Consider the following 21,533-nt stretch of genomic DNA (forward strand, 5'->3'; position numbering starts at 1 on the left):
TCGATGGGCCAGATGGCCTAATTCTGCTCCTATGTCTTATGGTCTTACGGTCTTTGTGCTTTGGCTCTTGGTAGGGTCACCCATGCCAAACAGGTCAAAGGGTAGATAACAGATTAAGAGTGGTCCACCAGTTCTCCATGTTCAGGAGTTCAGCTCAGGGCTAACAACCCTGACTGGTTAAACAAAACTGTTACAGAAGGAACAATAAAAAACTCTTCTACATCTGAGTGTGATGGTATTCCTGAGTCTCCACCTGGGATTTGTATGACTGACAGTATTGAGAATTGACAGGAAGATATTGACCTGATGAAGGAAGCCCTAAACACCGAACTGGAGGACCTTCATTGCTGCCCTCAACGCCAGCAATGTAATGGGCACAAAGAAGAAGAAAGGGCCTTGCAGTCTGCAAGGAGAAAGGATGTTTCCTTTGACTGTTGAACTCAGGATCCTGAAAATAGATTGAGAATTAACAGACAGTCATTTAGAACTGAGAAGAGGAGATATTTCTTCTTCCAAACCATGGTTACCCTTTGGAATGCTCCACTCTAGGTGGTTGTCTAAACTTAGCCATTGTGTTCATTCAGTGCAGGGCATTTAAAAAAAAGGGATGTGGGGATAGGGCTAGAAAGTGGCACTGAGGGACAAGATCGAATATTTTCTTAATGACCGAGCTCGACAAACTTCTTCAATTTATTATGGATTAATAATTGTACAGACAGTCCCCAGGTGTTACGACAGGTTTCTGTTCCAGAGAGCTGCTTGTAACCTGAACTGTTCATGAGTCAGAAATGAAAACAGCGTGTGAGAGAGAATCACAGAGAGAGCAGTCGGGAGAATGAGCCGGCAGAGGAAGATCGGTCATCAGACGGCCTCACTGACTCGGTGAGAGAGCGAACTCACTCCACGCTCCCAGCCCTGCTCTGCTCCGCACATCTCTCGATTGTTGTACCTTAGGTATGGGGGCACGAGGCGGGTGGGGTAAAGAATGCCCCCTTCCCACATGGCAGAAGATGCTTCCAGTAAATCTGACTGTCTATCTGCAATTCACTTTCTCTATAACTGGAGCAGCTTATTCTGCATTGTGTTACTGTTTTATCATATACAGTCATCATCATCATCAGGTGCCGTGCCCAGTTTGAGCTTTGACTGCCATGGCCCACACACTCCTGTTTCGGGTCAAGTGGACCAGTCCATTGGTATTCATTTCCAATTCTCCGGTGCTGTCTCCATCATCATTTGTCTTTGTCTTCCTCTTGCTTGCTTCCCTTCAATCTTTCCCATAATTACCGTGCATTCTCACTCCTCTTTCCTAATCTCATGTCCAATGAAGTTACGTTGCCTTTTCATGATCTCATACATTATTTCTCTTTTTGTGCTTGCTCTGTTCATGACATCCTCGTTAGATATTCGTTTTGCCGATGATATTCTTTACATCCTCCTCAAAAACCACATCTCTGTTGCTACAATTCGTTTCCTCATGTTACTAGATATTGTCCAACATTCTGAGCCCTACAACAAACTGGATAAACGTAACATTTCAGTACTCTGAGGCGGGTTGTCATGCCTAGTTTAGTGTCGGTCAGTATACTCTTCATTCTTGTAAAGGTGTCTTTTGCCATCCCTATTCTTCTTTTGATGTCCATGCCGCACCTGCCATCTGATGTCACCCAGCTTCTTAAGTAGCAAAAGTTCTGCACTTGTTTTATGTCTTCCCCGTTTATTCTCAGCCTGCAGATAGGATTCTCCTTCTTTTTGAATATCACCATACATTCTGTCTTTTTGCAATTGATTGATAGACCCATTTTTGCACTTTCTTCAACAACTATATCAATTAAGTTTTGTAGTTCTTCCTCCGTACTTGCAATTAACACAGTGCCATCGGCATATCTGAAATTACTGATGTTTTCATCGCCAACTTTGATTCCCAAGATGTCTCTTATTTTTTGTAATATTGTTTCACTGTACACATTAAATAAATCAGGGGAGAAAACATACCCTTGTCTAAAGCCTCTCTTGATTTTCGTAAACTGACTCACTTCTCCATCTATTCTTACAACATCAGTTTGTTCCCAGTACAGATTTCTGATTAGGCAGTGGTCATTCGAATCTAGATCTAGAGTTTCCTGTAACATTTCAAATAAGTTATTGTGCCTCACTTTATCAAATGCTTTTGTGTAGTCAATAAAACAAACAAGTCTTTTTGCACTTGAATAGCTCGTTCTGATAGTATCCTTAACATCAATATTGCGATTCTTGTACCTTTGTCTTTCACAAAACCACATTGTTCTTTACCTATTTCAGCTTGTATCTTACTTTTAGCTCTTGTCTTCAAAATTCTTAGAAGTATCTTGGTGATATGACTCATTAAACTTATGGTCCTATGTAATTCACATTCTATTGCTCCAGGTTTCTTAGGAAGAGTGATAAATACTGATTTTTTCATCTCTTCTGGTATGATTCCAGTCTCATAAATGTCATTGATGGAAACACCATAGGAAAATTTGGACTAGGGGAAAGAAATGAAAGAGGCGAGAAATGGCTAGAATGGTGCAAGATAAATAATCAGGTCATTATGAACACCTACTTTGAAAACCATCCAAGACACTCATATACAGTACGACCTCAATACACTGTTGTAATGAATTGATCTGCACAGATGGAATACAAGACAAGTTTTTCACTGTACAGTGCTGTGCAAGAAGTTATCCTCCCAGGGCCTGCTGCAGTGAACCAGCCCCACAGCATGACGCAGCCAACACCATGCTTCACAGTAGGGATGGTGCGTGTTAGAGGATGTGCGGTGTTTGGATTACGCCAATCATTGCATTTAGTCTGAAGGCCAAAAAGCTCAGTTTTGGTTTCATCAGACCATAGAACCTTCTTCCAGCTGGCTTCAGAGCCTCCTACATGCATTCCAGCAAATTCCGGCAGATCTAGGTGTATTTTTACTACAATCAGTTGAAACACTTTGACTGCACACAGGTCTCCAAAACCAGATCTCTATTTAACTAATTCTAAAACCAATTGGCTGCACCAGTGATGATTTCGAGTGTCATATTAAAGGGGGGGGGGTGAATCAATTATCAATGATTTTTGTTTTATATTTGTAATTAATTTAGATCACGTTGTAGAGATCTGTTTCCAATTTGACACAAAGGAATCTTTTTCTGTTGCTCAGTGTCAAAAAAAGCCAAATTAAATCTATTGTGAGTCAGTGTTGTAGGACAATAAAACATGAAAACTTTCTGAGGGGATGAATACTTTTTATAGGGAATGTATATCACTTGATTATGCATTTTTGTTCATTTAAATAATTATTTATGGGTTATATGTATAAATACATATAACATATGTATATAGTGGGCACATGGCCAAGTGGTTAAGGCATTGGACTAGCGACCTGAAGGTCGTGAGTCGAGCCCCAGCCGAGGCAGCGTGTTGTTTCCTTGAGCAAGGCACTTAATCACACATTGCTCTGCGACGACACTTGTGCCAAGCTGTATGGGTCCTAATGCCCTTCCCTTGGACAACATCGGTGTCGTGGAGAGAGGAGACGCAGCATGGGCAACTGCTGGTCTTCCATACAACCTTGCCCAGAGTGAAGACTTTCCAGGCGCAGATCCATGGTCTCGCAAGACTAACGGATGCCTTAGATGTATATATCATCACACTACCATGACATACGTGCATGCCTCTCTTAAAAAGTAAATGCAAAGTTAGACCTGCATTTCAGAATCCCATGTCTTACTTTGAATTAGATTAATGTTTTGAAGTTACAAACCATAACAGTGGCATACTCAATTATTCCATTAACCAGAATGGAATCGATGGAAGACCGCACCAACAAGGCAGACAACCAGTGTGTAAAAGACAACAAATTGTGCAAAGACAAAAAGAAAGAAAAAAAAAGAAACAATAATAATAATAACATAATTATAAGAAGAAGAAATAAAAAATAAATATTGAGAACATAAGATGAAGACTCCTTGAAAGTAAGTACACAGGCTGTGGGAATATTTCAGTGATGGGGAAAGTGAAGTTGAGTGAAGTTATCCCTTTTGGTTGAAGAGCCTGATGGCTGAGGAGTAATAACTGTTCCTGAACCTGGTGGTGCGAGTCCTGAAGCTCCTGTATCTTCTTCCTGATGGCAGCAGTGAGCAGAGAGCATGAGCTGGGTGGTGGGGGTCCCTGATGATGGATGCTGCTTTCCTGCAATAACGCTCCAGATAGACGTGCTCACTGGTGAGGGCTTTACCCATGATGGCCTTGCTCTCGTCAGCCTAGTGTTGTCCACAATGTTGCCCAGAATTTCCACAAGGCCACATGACCTTTAGATATAGTCAAAGTCCCCATTATGATAGTTTGCTGGAGAAATTGTGGAAATCAAAATGCAAACCATTATCATATTTTCTGGGAATGCCCCATTATCAAAGACTTATTGGAGTGGAATACATAATGCCCTACAAGACATCTTTAAGTGTGAAATATCCTTAGAGAGTAAGACCATATATTTTGGGTATATACCTCAAGAATGGTTGAAAAGAGATAAATATTTAATGAATGTACTGCTGGTGACTGGTAAAAAGACCCTTACCAGGAAATGGTTATCACAAGAGAGCCAAACTTGAATTGTATGGATGGAAATTATAATGGTCATTTACAAAATGGAGAAGATAACAGCATCTGTTGGTCATAAATTGGAACAATTTTATTCATACTGGAAAAAATGGTTTAACTACATAACACCTCATAGGCCTGATTTTATTCTCACACGTTAATGAATATGTTGTAAAAAAAAATCTCTCCCTACTCTGTACATAGTTTTCTTCTTTTGATTGTTATTTCTTTCCTCTCCTTTCTATAAATGTATGCCTCAGATAAATATTACATGGAGATTTGTGACAAAAATTATATGATATTTATGTACCGTATCTGAAATACATCTTATGGAAATGTTTGTTTGATAATGAAATTCAATAAAAAATAAATTACAAAAAAAAAGATACAGTCAAAGTCAAAGTAAATTTATTATCTAAGTATGTATACAGGATAAAAGGGTACTTAGCAACAGAATCAGAATCGGGTTTAGTATCACCAACATACGTCATGAAAATTAGTTGTTTCGCAGCAGCAGTGCACTATAATGTACAATATAATTAACTATAAATTACAACTAAATTAAATAAGTAGTGGGAAAAGGGAACAAAAAAACTAGTGAGGCAGTATACATGGGTTCATTGTCTGTTCAGAAATCTGGTGGCGCAAAGGTAGAAACTGCTCCAGAAGTTTGATGTAGGAATCAGAAGAGGGCATGTCCTGGGTTCAAAGTTCAAAGTACATTAAATATCAATGTATCCAGTACAAGCCCTGAAATTCGTCCTCTTCACAGACATCCACGAAACAAAGGAACCCTAGAGAATGATTTAAACATTAAATCCCCGAAGAGCCCCTCCCTTTGCACAAGTAGCTGCAAGAAACATCAGAACCCCCCCTCCAGCCCCACCCATGCCAGCAGAAGCACTGGCTTCCCCCCACCCTGCCCTCCATTTCGCAAGCAACAGCAGAAACACCAGGCAGTCCATCAAACTACAGTCCACAGACCAGCACAGGCAGGCTCTCTCAGACAGGCTCTCTCAGACAGGCTCTCTCAGGCAGGCTCCCTCTCTCTCTCCAGCGAGGGGCAGGGAGGTTGTTGCTGCATCAGCGAGAGTGGACACCAGCCACTTGTTGTTCCGATGCCATAGTCGTCCGCGTCGCTTCTCCACGCCCCCATCTCGAGGACCGACAGTCTCTCACTCCCCGTCGAAAGAGAAAGAGAGAGGAATCGCTTGAGTACAGGAGCCTTCCTCTGAGAGCGGCCGGCGATTGGCAAACACACCGCCTGCTGCCTCGGTGTCCCAGTCGTGATGTTTCAGGCTCCCGTAATGCTTCAGTTGGCAAAATTTGCGAGGAACTAGGTCCCTCATGGGGCCACTCACTGACCTCCGACCTCCCAGACCCGAGGGCATACATCTTCCAGGCCATTCCTGGAGATAGTGAAGCGCTAGGACATACAGTCAGTCCGAAAACCCTCTGCTTGTGAAGAACCATAGTCTGAACTGTAAACCACGGACGCCGGCAGAACCACGACCACCTTGAAAAGAAAAAGAAGACATAAGGGATGAACAATAAGGTGTTTCATGGACAAACTTGAAGAGGTCTCCTGGGTGTGCAGAATCCGCTGGTGCCATCTTTCCTTGCTCCTCCCCCTTGGGTGATGGAGTCCTTAATGATGGATGCCGACTTCTTGAGGCATCGCCTTTTGAAGGTGTTCCGGATGCTGGGGAGGCTGGTGCCCATGATGGAGCTGGCTGAGCTTACAACTTACTGCAGCTTTTTCTGATCCTGTGCAGTGGCCCCTCCAAACCAGACTGTGACGCAACCAGTTAGAATGCTCTCCATACTACCTCTGTAGAAATTTGCCAGAGTCTTTGGTGACTTACCAAATCTTTTCAAACTCCTAATGAAATACTATATAGCCGCTGTCATGCCTTCTTTGTAGTTCCATGAATATGTTATCTTCAGAGACGTTGACAGCCAGGAACTTAAAACAGCTCACACTTTCCACTGCTGATCCTTTGCTGAGGACTGGTGCATGTTCCCTCAACTTGATAATAAATAGGTATCCGTTAGTCTCGTGAGACCATGGATTTGCGCCTTGGAAGGTTTCCAGGGCGCAGGCCTGGACAAGGTTGTATGGAAGACTGGCAGTTCCCCATGCTGCAAGTCTCCCCTCTCCACGCCATCAATGTTGTCCGAGGGAAGGGCACGAGGGCCGATACAGCTTGGCACCAGTGTCATTGCAGAGCAATATGTGGTTAAGTGCCTTGCTCAAGGACACAACACGCCACCTCAGCTGAGGCATAATAAATACAGAAGCAGAATTAGATTATTCATCCCACAGATCTGCTCTGACATCCAATCATGGGATGGTCTCTTTTTCCATCTCCACTCTCCTGCCTTCTTCCTATAACCCTGAATCACACATCACCTGAACAATCACCGATGTATCAGTCTCTGCCTTAAATAAAAGGCTAAATTGGCCTCCATGGTTCACTGTTGCAACAAATTCCACAGATTAAACACCTTCTGGAGGAAAAAATCCTCATCGTTCCAGTTCTAAAAAGAATCCTTTTATTCTGAGGCTGTGTCCTTGGACCCTACACTCTCCTATTAATGGAAGTATCTCCTCCACATTCACTCTATCCAGGCCTTTCATTGTCTAATTATCTCATTTTCAAACTTCAACCTTCTTAGCTCCATCTAGTATGGTCTCAGAGACATCAACTACTCCTCATATGCTCAACCTTCCATTCTTAAGAATTCTTGTGAGAATTTCACCTCTGATTTTGATAATATGGCACATAGAACATTACAGTACAGTACATGCCCATCGGCCTACAATGTTGTACCAACCTTTGAGTCTAATCTAACACTTCCTTCCAACATAATCCTCCACTTTTCTAACATTCAAGTGCCTACCTAAGAGTTTCTTAAAAGCCCCTAATGTATCTATCTCTAACACCATCCCTGAAAGGGTGTTCCACAATTCTGTGTTAAATACCTATCTCTGACATCCCTCCTATGCTTTCTTCCAGTTTCCTTAAAATTATGCCCCCTGATATACCTCTTCCCGGAAAAAAGTCTCTGGCTGTCCACTCGATCTATGCCTCTTATCATCTTGTACACCTCTGTCAAGTCACCTGTCATCCTCCTTCGCTCTAGAAAGAAAAGCTCTAGCTCACTCAATCTATCTTCATAAGACAAGCTCTGTAATCCAGGTAGCACCCAGGTAAATCTCAGCCCCCTCCCTAAAGTTTCCACGTTCTTCCTACAATAGGGACAACCAGAATTGAACACAATATTCCAAGTGTGGTCCAACCAGGGCTTTAGAGAAATTCAGCATTGGTTGCAGCTCTTGAACTTAATCCCCTGATTAATGAAGACCAACACTCCATATGCCTTTTTAATAACCCTATCAGTTTGTGCAGCAACTTTGAGGGAATGCGGATTAGGGAATTACGGATGTGAGCCCAAGATCTCTGTTTATCCACCCAGCTAAGAATCCTAGCTTAGGCTTGTACTCTGCCTTCAAATTTGACCTTCCAAAGTGAATCACTTCATACTTTTCCGGGCTGAACTCTGTAACAAAAGATTATCTTATCAAATGTCACTTGCAGTGTCACATGCCTGGTCCTGACACAATATTTCCAGCATTTGTAGCTTCTAATGTCTCCATTGGCTCAGTACTAAGTGGCTTATCACATTACACAATTGTGTAAGCTTCACAGACACATTTGAAATATAAATCATCAGCCTCTCTTCTGCAGACAGTAATCATCTTGTTTCATGTTCCGCTGTGGATTTCCTCATTAGTAATAGTTCATATTTTGATAACGCTTGTAAAAATATCAGTTGGCTGAAATATATAAAACACTGCAAAGCCAATATATTAAACAAATAACACTTCCAGTAAAAATAATCTGCCCTCCTCTCCTTGACAAGTGACTCATTCTGGTGTCTAAATAATGAATGTAATTTATGTGTTCAGGATTAAGTGTGAAGATTCAAGTAACTTTGTGCCGTGGAGTCATAGAAAAGTACAGCACAGAAACAGGCCCCTCGGCCCATCGCGTCCCAGTGAAACCCTTTATACTGCTTACTCCGGTCAAGATGGTGCCAGCGAACTATGATTCCTCGGACGACATCAACCAGGTAGCAAATCTTTCCAATCATTTCACTTTTTCTACGCCTTCTGCTTGTTCCTTTTGCCTTATTTGTGTTATGGAAACTGTTGGAACCTCTGATGCACATTTTGGATCTCGATCAAAGGATCCAGTGCTCTGCTGTGGCTGGAGAACTGGCTCGTGGAGATCAGAGATTGGATGGAGCGGGGGGGGGGGGTACGAAAAGATCCGAGAACACAAGCTAACTCATGGAAAAGACCAGAGACGAAGAGTGGGGGTCATGAATGACTCTGCCTCGAAGTGGTGGGGAAGACTCAAGACTCAAGCTTCGGGGTGAATGCGGAGGGGGTCAGCGATATCTCTCAACAGAGATGGTCAGTGCTCGGGCCTGGATTGGTGCGTTTGGATCCTGGTCAGTGGTCACTCTTTACGGAAGGACTGAGTTCATGCAGCTGCTCTCCTCATATGCAGGTGAAAAGCTGCTTCCCATATTCTGAGATTTATGTGATTATTAGGGTGTTTTTTTTATTGGTTTCCTTCAGTTTCTCAGTGTTCCCGCTCTTGTGGACGACTGGCGGGAGGGTGATCCGTTCATTTTTTGTGCGTAAGAGAGGGTTGGGGGATATGGTGCTAATGTCACTGTTCTGTGAGTGAGAGGGTCGAGGACTGTTATGTGTAGGGGGTTGGAGATTGTTATTGTGGCTGTTGTTTGCTGTGGGCGAGGGAGGGATTTTGTGGTTTGCCAGCCTGGTTTCTGTTCTTTTTCGTGTCGGTTGGGGAGGAGTTGATGCCTTTTTTCTCATCAACTCCCATGGTCTTCCTGTATTTATTGGCTATCTGGAGTAGACAAATATTAGAGTTGTGTTATACATACATACGTTGACAATAAAATGAACTTTTAAACCTTTGAACTCCCACTGACCTGCACTGGAACCATAGCCCTCCACACCCCTGCCATTCATGTGGCTATCCAAACTTATCTTAAACATTAAAATCGAGCTCACTTACACTACTCCTGCTGGCAGCTCATTCCACACTCTCACGCCTCTCTGAGTGAAGGAATTTCCCCTCATGTTCCCCTCAGACTATTCACCTTTCACCCCTAACCCATGACCTCTGGTTGTAGTCCCACCCAACCTCAGTGGAAAACGCCTGCTTACATTCACCCTCATAATTTTGTATACATCTATCCAATCTCCTCTCAATCTTTGACATTTCAAGGAATAAAGTCCTAAGCTATTTAAACTTTCCTCCAGTCCTGGCAACATCCTTGTGCGTTTTCTCTGCACTCTTTCAACCTTATTCTACATTCTACATGAAGTACTGTATACAATTGCAAGGGCTTCATGAGGGTGTGAATGGGACACTGGGGAACTACTGCACTGCACTTCTGTGCGAGGTTTTTAAAAAGCATGCATATGGACGAGATGATTGACGTCTTGGCACCCAGTACCAAAATACACAATATTTGAAGAACACATTGAAGATGCAGCATAAATCAGCATGGAATGAGAAGAAGGGATATTTCTTACTACTAAGAATATTGAACAGTACAGAACAATGTTGTGCCGACCTTGTAACCAACTCCAAGGTCAATCTCACCCTCCCTCTCACGTTGCCCTCCATCTTCCTTTCATCTATGTGCCTATCCAGAGTCTCTTAAATGTCCCAAATGTATCAACCTGTCCCTCCACCCCTGAGAGCATGTTGCACACACCGACCATTCTCTGTGTAAAAAAAAGACTACCTCTGACATTCCCACCAATACTTTCCACCAAACACTTCAGACTTCCTTATATTAGCCATCTCAAAATTCTCCTGCTGTCCACTCGATTGATGCCTCTTATCAACATACACCACTAGCTAGTCACCTCTCATCCTCCTTTGCTCCAGAGACAAAAGCCCTAGCTTGCTCAACCATCCCTCAGGAGACACACTCTCTAATCCAGGCAGCATCCTGGTAGTTCTCCTCTGCCCCTCTCTCTAGAGCTTTCACATCCTTCCAATAACGAGGTGACCAAAACCAAGCAGTAATGAACAAAAACACAAAAAAAAGGTAGGTGTATAGATCCTTCCCAGCTGACAAATGGCCAGCTACTATACATGAATCGCAGTGGATTTAATTTGGCTTTTTTGACACTGATCAACAGAAAAAGACTCCTTTGTGTCAAAGTGAAAACAGATCTCTGCAAAGAGATCTGTTAATTACAAATATAAAACACAAAATAATTGATTTTGCTTAAGTATTCACCCCTTTTAATATGACGCACCAAATCATCACTAGTGCAGCCAACTGGTTTTAGAAGTCATATAATTAGTTAAGTGGAGATCTATTTTTGGAGACCTGTGTGCAGTCAAGGTGTTTCAATTGATTGTAGTAAAACTACACCATAAAGACAAAAGAACACTCCAAGTAACTCTGCAAAAAGGTGATTGAAAAGCACAAGTCAGGAGATGGATACAAGAAAATTTCCAAGTCACTGATTATCACTTGGAGTACAGTTAAGTCAATCATCGAGAAATGGAAAGAATATGGCACAGCTGTAAATCTGTCTAGAGCTGGCCGTCCTCAAAAACTGAGTAACTGTGCAAGAAGCGACTAGAGAGGGAGGCCACCAAGAGACCTATGACAACTCTGGAGAAGCTACAAGCTTCAGAGGCTGAGATGAGAGGGATTGTGCATACAATCCTGCCCAGGAGCTTCACCAGTTGCAGCTTTATAAGAGAATGGCAAAGAGAAAGCCACTGTTGAAAAAAACTTACATGAAATCTCGGCTAGAGTTTGCCAAAAGACATGTGGGAGACTCTGAAGTCAGCTAGAAAAAGGTTATATGGTCTGATGAAACCAAAATTGAGCTTTCTGGCCATCAGAGTGCACACTATGTTTGGTGTAAGCCAAACAGCACACATCTTGAAAACAACCGATTGACAGATGACGCAATAGCCACAGCTCTACACACTGAACTTACACATCTGGAGAAGAGGGATGCTTATGTGAGAACGCTGTTCTTAGGCTACAGTTCAGCATTCAACACCATAATTCCCTCCAAGCTCGACAAGAAACTCAGAGACCTCGGCCTGAACCCTGCCTTGTGCAGCTGGATCTTGGACTTCCTGTCAGATCGCCGGCAGGTGGTAAGAGTGGGCTCCCTCACCTCTGACCCTCTGACCCTCAACACAGGCGCCCCTCAGGGCTGTGTACTATCCCCTCCTTCACCCTCTGTATACCCATGACTGTGTCGCCACCCACAGCTTCAATCTGATAATTAAATTTGCTGACAACACTAATTTGATCGGCCTTATCTCAAATAATAGCGAGACAGCCTACAGAGAAGAAGTCATCACCCTGACACAGTGGTGTCAAGAAAACAACCTCTCCCTCAATGTCACAAAAACCAAGGAGCTGATTGTGGACTACAGGAGGAATGGAGACAGGCTAACCCCTATTGACATCAATGGATCTGGGGTTGAGAGAGTGGACAGCTTTAGGTTTCTCAGCATAAACATCACAGAGGACCTCACGTGGTCTGTACGTACCAGCTGTGTGGTGAAAAAGACACAACAGCACCTCTTTCACCTCAAGCGGTTGAAGAAGTTTGATATGGGCACCCAAATCCTAAGAACTTTCTATAGGGGCACAATTGAGAGCATCCTGACTGGCTGGTATGGGAACTGTACTTCCCTCAATCGCAGGACTCTGCAGAGAGAGGTGCGGATAGCTCAACATCGCTGTAGATGTGAACTTCCCATGATTCAGGACATTTATAAAGACAGGTGTGTAAAAAGGGCCCGAAAGATCATTGGAGACCGGAGTCACCCCAATCACAAACTGTTCCAGCTGCTACCATCCGGGAAATGGTACCACAGCATAAAAGCCAGGACTAACAGGCTCCAGGACAGCTTCTTCCACCAGGCCATCAGACTGATTAACACATGCTGACACAACTGTATTTCTATGTTATATTGACTGTCCTGTTGTACATACTATTTATTATAAATTACACATTGCACATTTAGACAGAGACGTAACGTAAAGATTTTTACTCCTCCTGTATAAGAAGGATATAAGTAATAAAGTCAGTCCAATGCAAAGCAATTCAATTCACTTCAAAACACACCTTCCCTACCGTGAAGCACGGTGATGGCTGCATCATGCTGTGGGGATGCTTCACTGCAGCAGGCACTGGAAGGTTTGTGAAGGTAGAGGGTAAATGAATGCAGCAAAATACAGGGAAATCCCGGAGGAAAGCCTGATGCAGTCTGCAAGAGAACTGCGACTTGGGAGAAGATTTGTTTTCCAGCAAGGCAACGACCCCGAGCATAAAGCCAAAGCTACACGGGAATGGCTGTAAAACAACAAAGTTAGTGTCCCGGAACGGCTATGTCAGAGTCCAGACCTCAATCCAATTGAGAATTTGTAGCTGGATTTGAAAAGGGCTGTTCGTTCATGATCTCCATGAAATCGGACAGAGCTTGAGCAGTTTTGTAAAGAAGAATGGGGAAAAACTGCAGTATCCAGATACGCAAAGCTGATAGAGACCTATCCACACAGACTCAAGCTGTAATCACTGCCAGCATTGCAACTACTAAATACCGACTTGAAGGGGGTGAATATTTATGCAATCAATTGTTTTCTGCTTTTTACATTTGTATTTAATTTAGATCACTTTGACACAAAAGCGCCTTTTTCTGTTGATCAGTGTCAAAAAAGCCCAACTAAATCCACAGTGATGCAAATTCGTAAAACAATAAAACATGAAAACTTCTAAGGGGAGTGAATACTTTTCACAGGCACAGTATATATGTGTTGTGTGTGTGTGTGTGTGTGTGTGTGTGTGTGTGTGTGTGTGTGTGTGTTTGTGTGTGTGTGTGTTTGCGTGTGTGTTGTGTGTGTGTGTGTTGTGTGTGTGTGTTTGTGTGTGTGTGTGTGTGTGTGTGTGTGTGTGTCTAATAAACCAATAAAATAAACCAATTTGTCATACATTCACAAGGTTACTCAAATGTAACTGAAATATTAAATACACAATAGCCTGCAAGAAAATGAATCTCAGGGATGTACACAGTGACATAACGTATTTTGATAATAAATTTGCTTTAAAGTGAACTGAAAAGAATTGCAGAAAGACTGCGATAACTTTGATGATTCTTAAACCATACCAGCTGAGAGAGGAGGGTAGAAAGAATACACCCTGAAATGTGAAGTACACGTTTGGTGACCCAGAAAAGGGTAACCGTGAACTGGCGCTGAGGTACTGAACTTTATAATGAGGATGTAGGGTTATGGAAGGCTGTAAGACCAGGTCACTGGGGTTAGGGGTCTGTGTGAGTACTGAAGTTGAGGCCCGAAGTTCAAACCCATGATAAGTGTGTGAGAAGTTGGAGGCCCAATGTCTGTAAAGAGTCTGGGCCTAAGGACTGGAGGCCTGGGAGTAGCCTATCCTGGGGTTAGAAGCTTGTCTGGGTAGGTGGGAGGGTGAGAGAGGGACTTGTTTTGCTGTTGCTGTTGCCTGTGTTGTTTTATCAAATACTGTGGGCATGCTAAATTGGCGCCAGAACGTGTGGCAATTCTTGTGGGCTGCCCCCAGCACATCGTTGAGTGTGCTGGTTGTTAACACTAAAAATGCATTTCTCTGTATGCTTTGATGTGCATGTGACAAATAAATCTGATTCTACGAACAGTGACCTGTGAGCACAGGGGGAAGCGTGTGCTCAGATGTCGGCACGTACAGGGTTTACGTATGAATATGGCAAACAGTTAAAGAGCTGCTGACAAGATGAACCTGTTGCCCTTAAGGTCTTCCATCCCACCCAGCTCCACACTCACTAACATTAACCTCCAGGGAGAAGTTAAAGGAAACAAAAACTCCTGGCTGAATTGTGGCTGGGAACGTGGAGTGAAGGGAAAAAGAAATTCCTCCTTAAACCAGAAATTACGTTTGATAAATTCCAGGAGACCATGGTGACCACAAGACAGATAATTCAATAGCCTAGCTTTCGTTTGTAATGTGGGAGTCACCAGCCACACAAGGAATTTGTTCAACTTCCCATTTTTTTAACTGCCTGCATAATTGCACTCACCGAACAAGGCAACAAGCTGTTCACGTTATTGTCTCTGCAAAGAAATATATTTCTGACATTTAAGCCAGAGATGCAGATAAGTGATTTAGCTTCTTTTGTGCCTCTACAAGCAACTTTCAGCAAATAATCACTTATGAGTTACAGGAGCCTGAAGACCCACCCTCAACATTTTAGGAATAGCTTCTTCCTCTCTGCCATTGAGACCATAAGACGATTAGACATGCGGGCACAATTAGGCCATTAATATTGCCTGACCTACCAAATTCCTCCAGGATTTTGTATGTGTTTCTCTGGATTTCCAGCATCTGCAGAATCTCTTGTGTGTTTACGGATGAATTCCTTATGCCCCCTGAACCCATGAACACTATCTCACTATTTACTTATCATTTGTTTATTTCAAAGATTCAAGGTACATTTATTATCAGAGTATGTATACAGAATACAACTCTGAGATCCGTCCCCCCACAGGTCGCCAGAAAACAAAGGAACACCATGGAAGTCACACTGCATCTCCAGACCCAAGCGCAGGATCATACAGAGACTCCGAAGTGTTAAACAAAATTGGGAATTTTATTAACAAAAGAGACAGTAGAATATACAAGGTATTGGATAACTCAGAATAATTCAGCTAGAATTTCATTAGGCAAGGAGCTGAATGACTAAGCCAACTAGGGGATAACACTGACCCTTTAAATACAGTCCAGAGCATGAAAGAACCTGTGGCCAGCTGATAAAACCCCAGACTAATTACACAACTTACAATTAATCATTCTAGTAAGAGACGAAAGTCCAAGACAATTAATTGGACACCAGCAAGGTCTCTGAAAATTAACTGGAAGTAATCAAGGACAATTGCGACTTAAATGTAAACTGGGGAAGGCTTAACAATAACACAACAGGTGCAACAATACAGATAATTGTAATTAATAAAACGCAGAGAATACAAAAAAAACAACAGCAAAAAGACTCAGAGCACGCAGAATACTCTAACGATTACCTGAGGTGGTGGCAATGGAACCCATTCATAAAAAATAACAAACATTTATATGTTACGGTAATTTTTCATGTTTTGCACTGTCACAGAATAACAAATTTCATGATAAACTGTACATCAGTGATAATAAACCTGAGACTGAGTTGGAAATGCGGCTAACAGGAGTGACCCACAGACACCAATTCCATCACGCTAAGGTGACCTTTTAGATCTGTTTAGCTGAGGGATACATCGTGACTGGGATTTCAGGATGAAATTTTCTTCACCTTCTGAAAGCACCCAAGAGAACAGGCGGATCCTCAGTATAACATCTTGCTTTAAAAAGAATGGCATCGCTGATCATGCAGTCCTCCCTCGGCGCTGAACTGAGGTGTCAACGTGGGTCTGGTTCACAATTCTCTGCTGATGGACTTCAACCATTCACCTGTTTCCACTGATGTTTGGGTGCTATCGATAGAAAACTACTCCACTAGAGGCAGAATCTTGCTCGAATCACAGACAGCCTCAATACACCCATAATAAGATTTTTTTTAACTGATTTAGTTCTGCCTGAATTTACCGGTTTCAATCAAATCAGGACCAACCTACGAAATAAAATTGGAAATGTTGAATTTCAGAGCTCAAGCTTTAGGATTCCAGGGGTGGAGGGGAAAAGCTTTTGTTGAAGAAAAACTCATCTTTGTATAAGTTGGGCCACAGATATTTAGAATCAGAATCAGGTTTATTATCACCAGCATGTGACATGAAATTTGTTAACTTAGCAGCAGCAATTCAATGCAATACATAATCTAGCAGAAAAAAATAATAATAATAAATAAAATTTTTAAATAATAATAATAAATAAGTAAATCAATTACGGTATACGTATATAGAATAGATTTTTTAAAAACATGCAAAAACAGAAATACTATATATTAACAAAGTGAGGTCGTGTCCAAAGATTCAATGTCCATTTAGGAATTGGATGGCAGAGGGGAAGAAGCTGTTCCTGAATCACTGAGTGTGTGTCTTCAGGCTTCTGTACCTCTTACCTGATGGTAACAGTGAGAAAAGGGCTTGCCCTTTACAAATGTTGGTTAGTATTGATGAGGAACTCTGAATTGGATAAATGATGCAAGAATGTTCCTTGTCAATTAAAGAGTGGCTGATTTATACCTATCATGTTATACAGTAAATGAGTCAAGTAACTAAATGCTGTGTCCAGATTGTAAGACAGTGTCAAGGCCTCATGTTAACTGAGTTTAATGAATTGTAGTGAAGTAATGACATCATAACACCGTTTTCTTCATTAACATAGATGCACAAATTCAATATTTAAACCATGTTCAAAGCAGCCAGCCTCACTTTCACCACATATCTGGTGACTCATTCTTGCAAAATGCAGAAAACAAGCTGAAAGACTAAAGGCAAAATCCATCACACCACAATCCCTCACACGATAATCCCTCATACCATAATCCCTCACACCACAATACCTCACACCACATTCCCCCATTCCACAATATCTCAGAGGACAATCCCTCACACCACAAACCCTCACACCACAATCCCTCATACGATAATCCATCACGTCACAAACCCTCACACCACAATCCCTCATACGATAATCCATCACACCACAAACCCTCACACCACAATCCCTCATACGATAATCCATCACACCACAAACCCTCACACCACAATACCTCATACGGTAATCCATCACACCACAATCCCTCACATGAAAATGCTTTGCAACACAACCCTCAATGCCAGCATCCCTAACAACACCATCCATAACACCACCATCCTGCACAAGGACTCCCAAGTCCCTTTGCACATAAGTTTTTTGTACTTTCTCTCCATTTAGAAAACAGTCAACCTTTTCATTTCTTCTACCAAAGTGCATGACCATACACTTCCCAACACTGTATTCCATCTGCCATTTCTTTGCCCATTCTCCTAATCCGTCTAAGTCCCTCTGTAGACTCTCTACTTCTCAAAACTAACTGCTTCTTCACCTATCTTCATATCTTCTGCAAACTTCGAAACAAAGTCACCAATGCCACCATCCAAATCATTGACACATAACATAAAAAGAAGTTGTCCCAACACAGACCTCTGTAGAACTCCACTAGTCACCAGCAACCAACCAGAAAAGGCTCCCTTTATTCCCACTCTTTGCCTCCTGCCAATCAGTCACTGCTTTATCCATGCTAGAATCCTTTCCTGTAATACCATGGGCATGTAGCTTGTAAAACAGCCTCATGTATGGCATCTTGCCAAAGACCTTCTGAAAATGCAAGTACACAACTTCAAGCAATCCTTCTTTGTCTATCCTGCTTGCTATTTCTTCAAAGAATTCTAACAGATTTGTCAGGCAAGATTTTCTCTTGAGGAAACCATGCTGACTATGGTCTATTTTATCATGTGCCCCCAAGCACCCTGAGACATCATCCTTAATAATCGACTCAAACGTCTGCCCAGCCACTGACATCAGACTAACTGGCCTGTACTTTCCTTTCTTCTGCATCTCTCCCTTCTTGAAGAGTGGGGTGACATTTGCAATTTTCCAATCTTCTGGAACCATTCCAGAATCTAATGATCCTTGAAAGATCATTAATAATCCACAATCTCTTCAGCCACCTCTTTCAGAACCCTGGGGTGTACAGCATCAGGTCCAGGTGACTTATCTACCTTCAGACCTTTCAATTTCCCAAGAACCTTCTCTCTAGTTATGGTAACTTCACACACTTGACCATCTGGAGCTTCCACCATGCTGCTAGTGTCTTCCACGGTGAAGACTGATGCAATGTACTTTCTCAGTTCGTCTGCCATTTCATTGTCCCCCATTGCTACCTCTCCAACATTGTTTTCCAGAATTAGATCATAAAACTGAAGAAAAATACATTATCAGCCTAGACTGGCAGAAGGGTTTGCTTCTGTGCTGTGGTGCTCTATGATTCTGTGACTCTACCAGTTCAAGATCCTGAATTATTTGGGTGCCACAGTAGATTAGTTACAAGCCATGGTAGCGTAGTGGTTAGGGATGGTGGTGTTAGGGACAATAGTGTTAGGAATGGTGGTGTTAGGGATGATAGTATTAGGGATGGTGGTGTTAGGGACAATGGTGTTAGGATAGTGGTGTTAGGGATGATGGTATTAGGAATGGTGGTGTTAGGGATGATAGTATTAGAGGTGTTCCGGAATTCATGGTACAATTGACTGTAAGTTCTCCCCATGACTGCATTGGTTTCCTCCCACATTCCAAAGACATAGGGGTTAGTAGGTCATAGTCATTGTAAGTTGCCCTGTGATTAGTCTGGTGTGAATCGGTGGGTTGCTGGGCACTGTGGTTCACTGGGCCGGAAGAGCCTGTTCCACGTCGTATCACTAAATAAACAGACAATGTTTAAAATCTATAACTTCTCAGCTACTGAAGGAATATAATCCCAAATTAATAATTTACAGTATGTTAGCTTCAGACTCTGAACCTTTGTTATAAGTTAAGAATTAGCAATATATTACGAACTAACTGAAGTGCAGTAGAGACACGACAGGTTGTCAGTTTCTTCCCCTCAGCCGAGCGTTGCAGTCAAACCAGGGGCTTAACAGGGCCACTGAGACAAGTAGTGTGCCATGCCCGGAGGACCACCAAGCATATCTACAAATGAGGTGCTAACCTGTTGAAGCCACAATAAACTGCAAAACTAGCACCCACAGGATGAAACCAAATGACTCTACAGCCAATCGATCAGATCAGTAGCCCTGTCAGGCTCCAAGAGCAACACACACAAAACGCTGGAGGAACTCAGCAGGCCAGGCAGCATCTGTGGAAGGGAGTAAACAGTCGACGTTTTGGACCGGGACCCTTCCAGGACTGGAAAGGAAGTCAGAGTAAGAAGGTAGGGGGAGGGGAGGAAGAAGTACAAGGTGATAGGTGAAATCGGGATAGGGGGAGGGGTGAAGTAAAGAGCTGGGAAGTGATTGGTGAAAGGGGTAAAGGGCTGGAGAAGGGAGAATCTGATAGGCGAGGGTGGAAGACCATGGAACAAAGGGAAGGGGGAGGAGCACCAGAGGGAGGTGATGGGCAGGTAAGGAGATACGGAGAGAGAGGGAAATGGGAATGGGAATGGAGAGGGGTGAAGGGGGGGCCATAACCGGAAGTTCGAGAGAGCTATGTTCACGCCATCAGATTAGAGACTACCCTGGCTAAAAATGAGGTGTTGCTCCTTCAGCCTGAGTGCGACCTCATCACAGCAGAAGAGGAAGCAGTGGACTGACGTGCCGGAATGGGAATGGGAATTGGAATTGGAGATCCTGCAACCATCCTCAATTATGTAAAGAAAAGGTGACCGTATTCAGCCGGAAGAGTTGAGTGAAACATTCTCTCGGCCTCCTGCTGAGGTCACCACCAGCACCGAAGAAAATCTTCAGTTAATCTGATTGATTTAATGTTGTTGCAGGACTAAGTCTCTACACAAGTATCTTTGAGCACACTAGCATGGCTAGTTGACTGTCCGCTCTCTGTCAGATTTTTTCGTCTCGTATTTTAAACCTTCTATCTTTTATTTCCTTTTTCCTGGGTAAAAGATTGAGCACACTCCCCCTGTCGACACCTTCTGTACACTTATGATTTGATACACCTCTGCATGGCCACCCCAGCGCGGAAGGACCGTAGCGTAGGGTTACTCTGCCTCTGGAGGGGGGAGCCAGGTTGTGGGAAAAAGACCATCAATGTTTGTAGTTGGATACGACCCCAGGGCCACACAAATGGCGACTGTGCTCTTGACATGTCTGAATGTGATAGCACAGTTGTGGAAAGCATTGACGAGGAAAGTAAAGAATGAAAAGGATTGAATTGTGTATTCTTACAACTAATTTTTTATTATAAGGTTTATTTTGTTTATAAAAAAATACACTCCAGCTCCCACAATCAATATCCTGACTGATAAAGGCCAGTGTTCCAAGTACTTTTTTTATTTGATCGATTGCTAAAAGGAACTGGTAGAGTTCATTTCCTTGCAAAGTAACAGAAGAAATTTATCGCAGGAAGCGTTGTCCCCACCTAGGACTCCCTCAGATGTGGGGTTGCGTACAAAGGATACATAAACGGGAAGTGTCATTATAAACTGTGTTTAGCATGGGTAGACTCACATACGTCATGTCTTGTTCATAGTTAGACGTATGATTCATTAAGTAACAGTCTGGTTGTCCACATTTCTTGTGTTAGAACAGGCCGTTCAGCCCGTGACGTCCGTGCTGCCCCATGCCAAATTAAACGAAAACTATCTGCCTGCATATGATCCTGCATTCCCTGCACCTTTATTGTGTTGTCCAAATACACCTTTAACACTAACATCATGGCTGCTTCCACCATTACCCCCCGACAGCCTGCTCCAGGAACCTAACACTCTCTGTAAAAAGCCTGGGTGATGCAAAAAGACAATGATCCGAAACACAAGAGTTAATCAACAGAATGGTTTAAACAGAAGAAGGTTTGTGTTTTGGAATGGCCAAGTCAGAGTCCAGTCCTTAACCCAACTGAGATGCTGTGACATTTCAATTGGATATAGGACCGATAGAAAATGATGCTGGAGAAATTGTAATAGGAGATGAGGAGATGGCAGAGGAACTGAATGAGTATTTTGCATCAGTCTTCACCGAGGAAGACATCAGCAGTATACTGGACACGCAAGGGTGGCAGGGAAAAGAAGTGTGCGCAGTCACAATTACGGCAGAGAAAGTACTCAGGA

The 21,533-nt window shown here is 42.8% G+C and overlaps 1 long non-coding RNA gene across 1 annotated transcript in view; it reads left to right on the forward strand.

The window, feature by feature from the left end:
* The window catches only part of LOC140194542 (uncharacterized), a 44,335-nt gene that overhangs the window by 17,474 nt on the left and 5,328 nt on the right, over nt 1-21,533 (forward strand). Inside the window, exon 2 of the long non-coding RNA XR_011885237.1 lies at nt 8,591-8,754. This is a non-coding gene — a long non-coding RNA (uncharacterized lncRNA). The remainder of the gene's footprint in view (nt 1-8,590; nt 8,755-21,533) is intronic.

The sequence above is a fragment of the Mobula birostris genome, chromosome 3, assembly GCF_030028105.1.
Source record: "Mobula birostris isolate sMobBir1 chromosome 3, sMobBir1.hap1, whole genome shotgun sequence".
Taxonomy (NCBI): Eukaryota; Metazoa; Chordata; class Chondrichthyes; order Myliobatiformes; family Myliobatidae; genus Mobula; species Mobula birostris.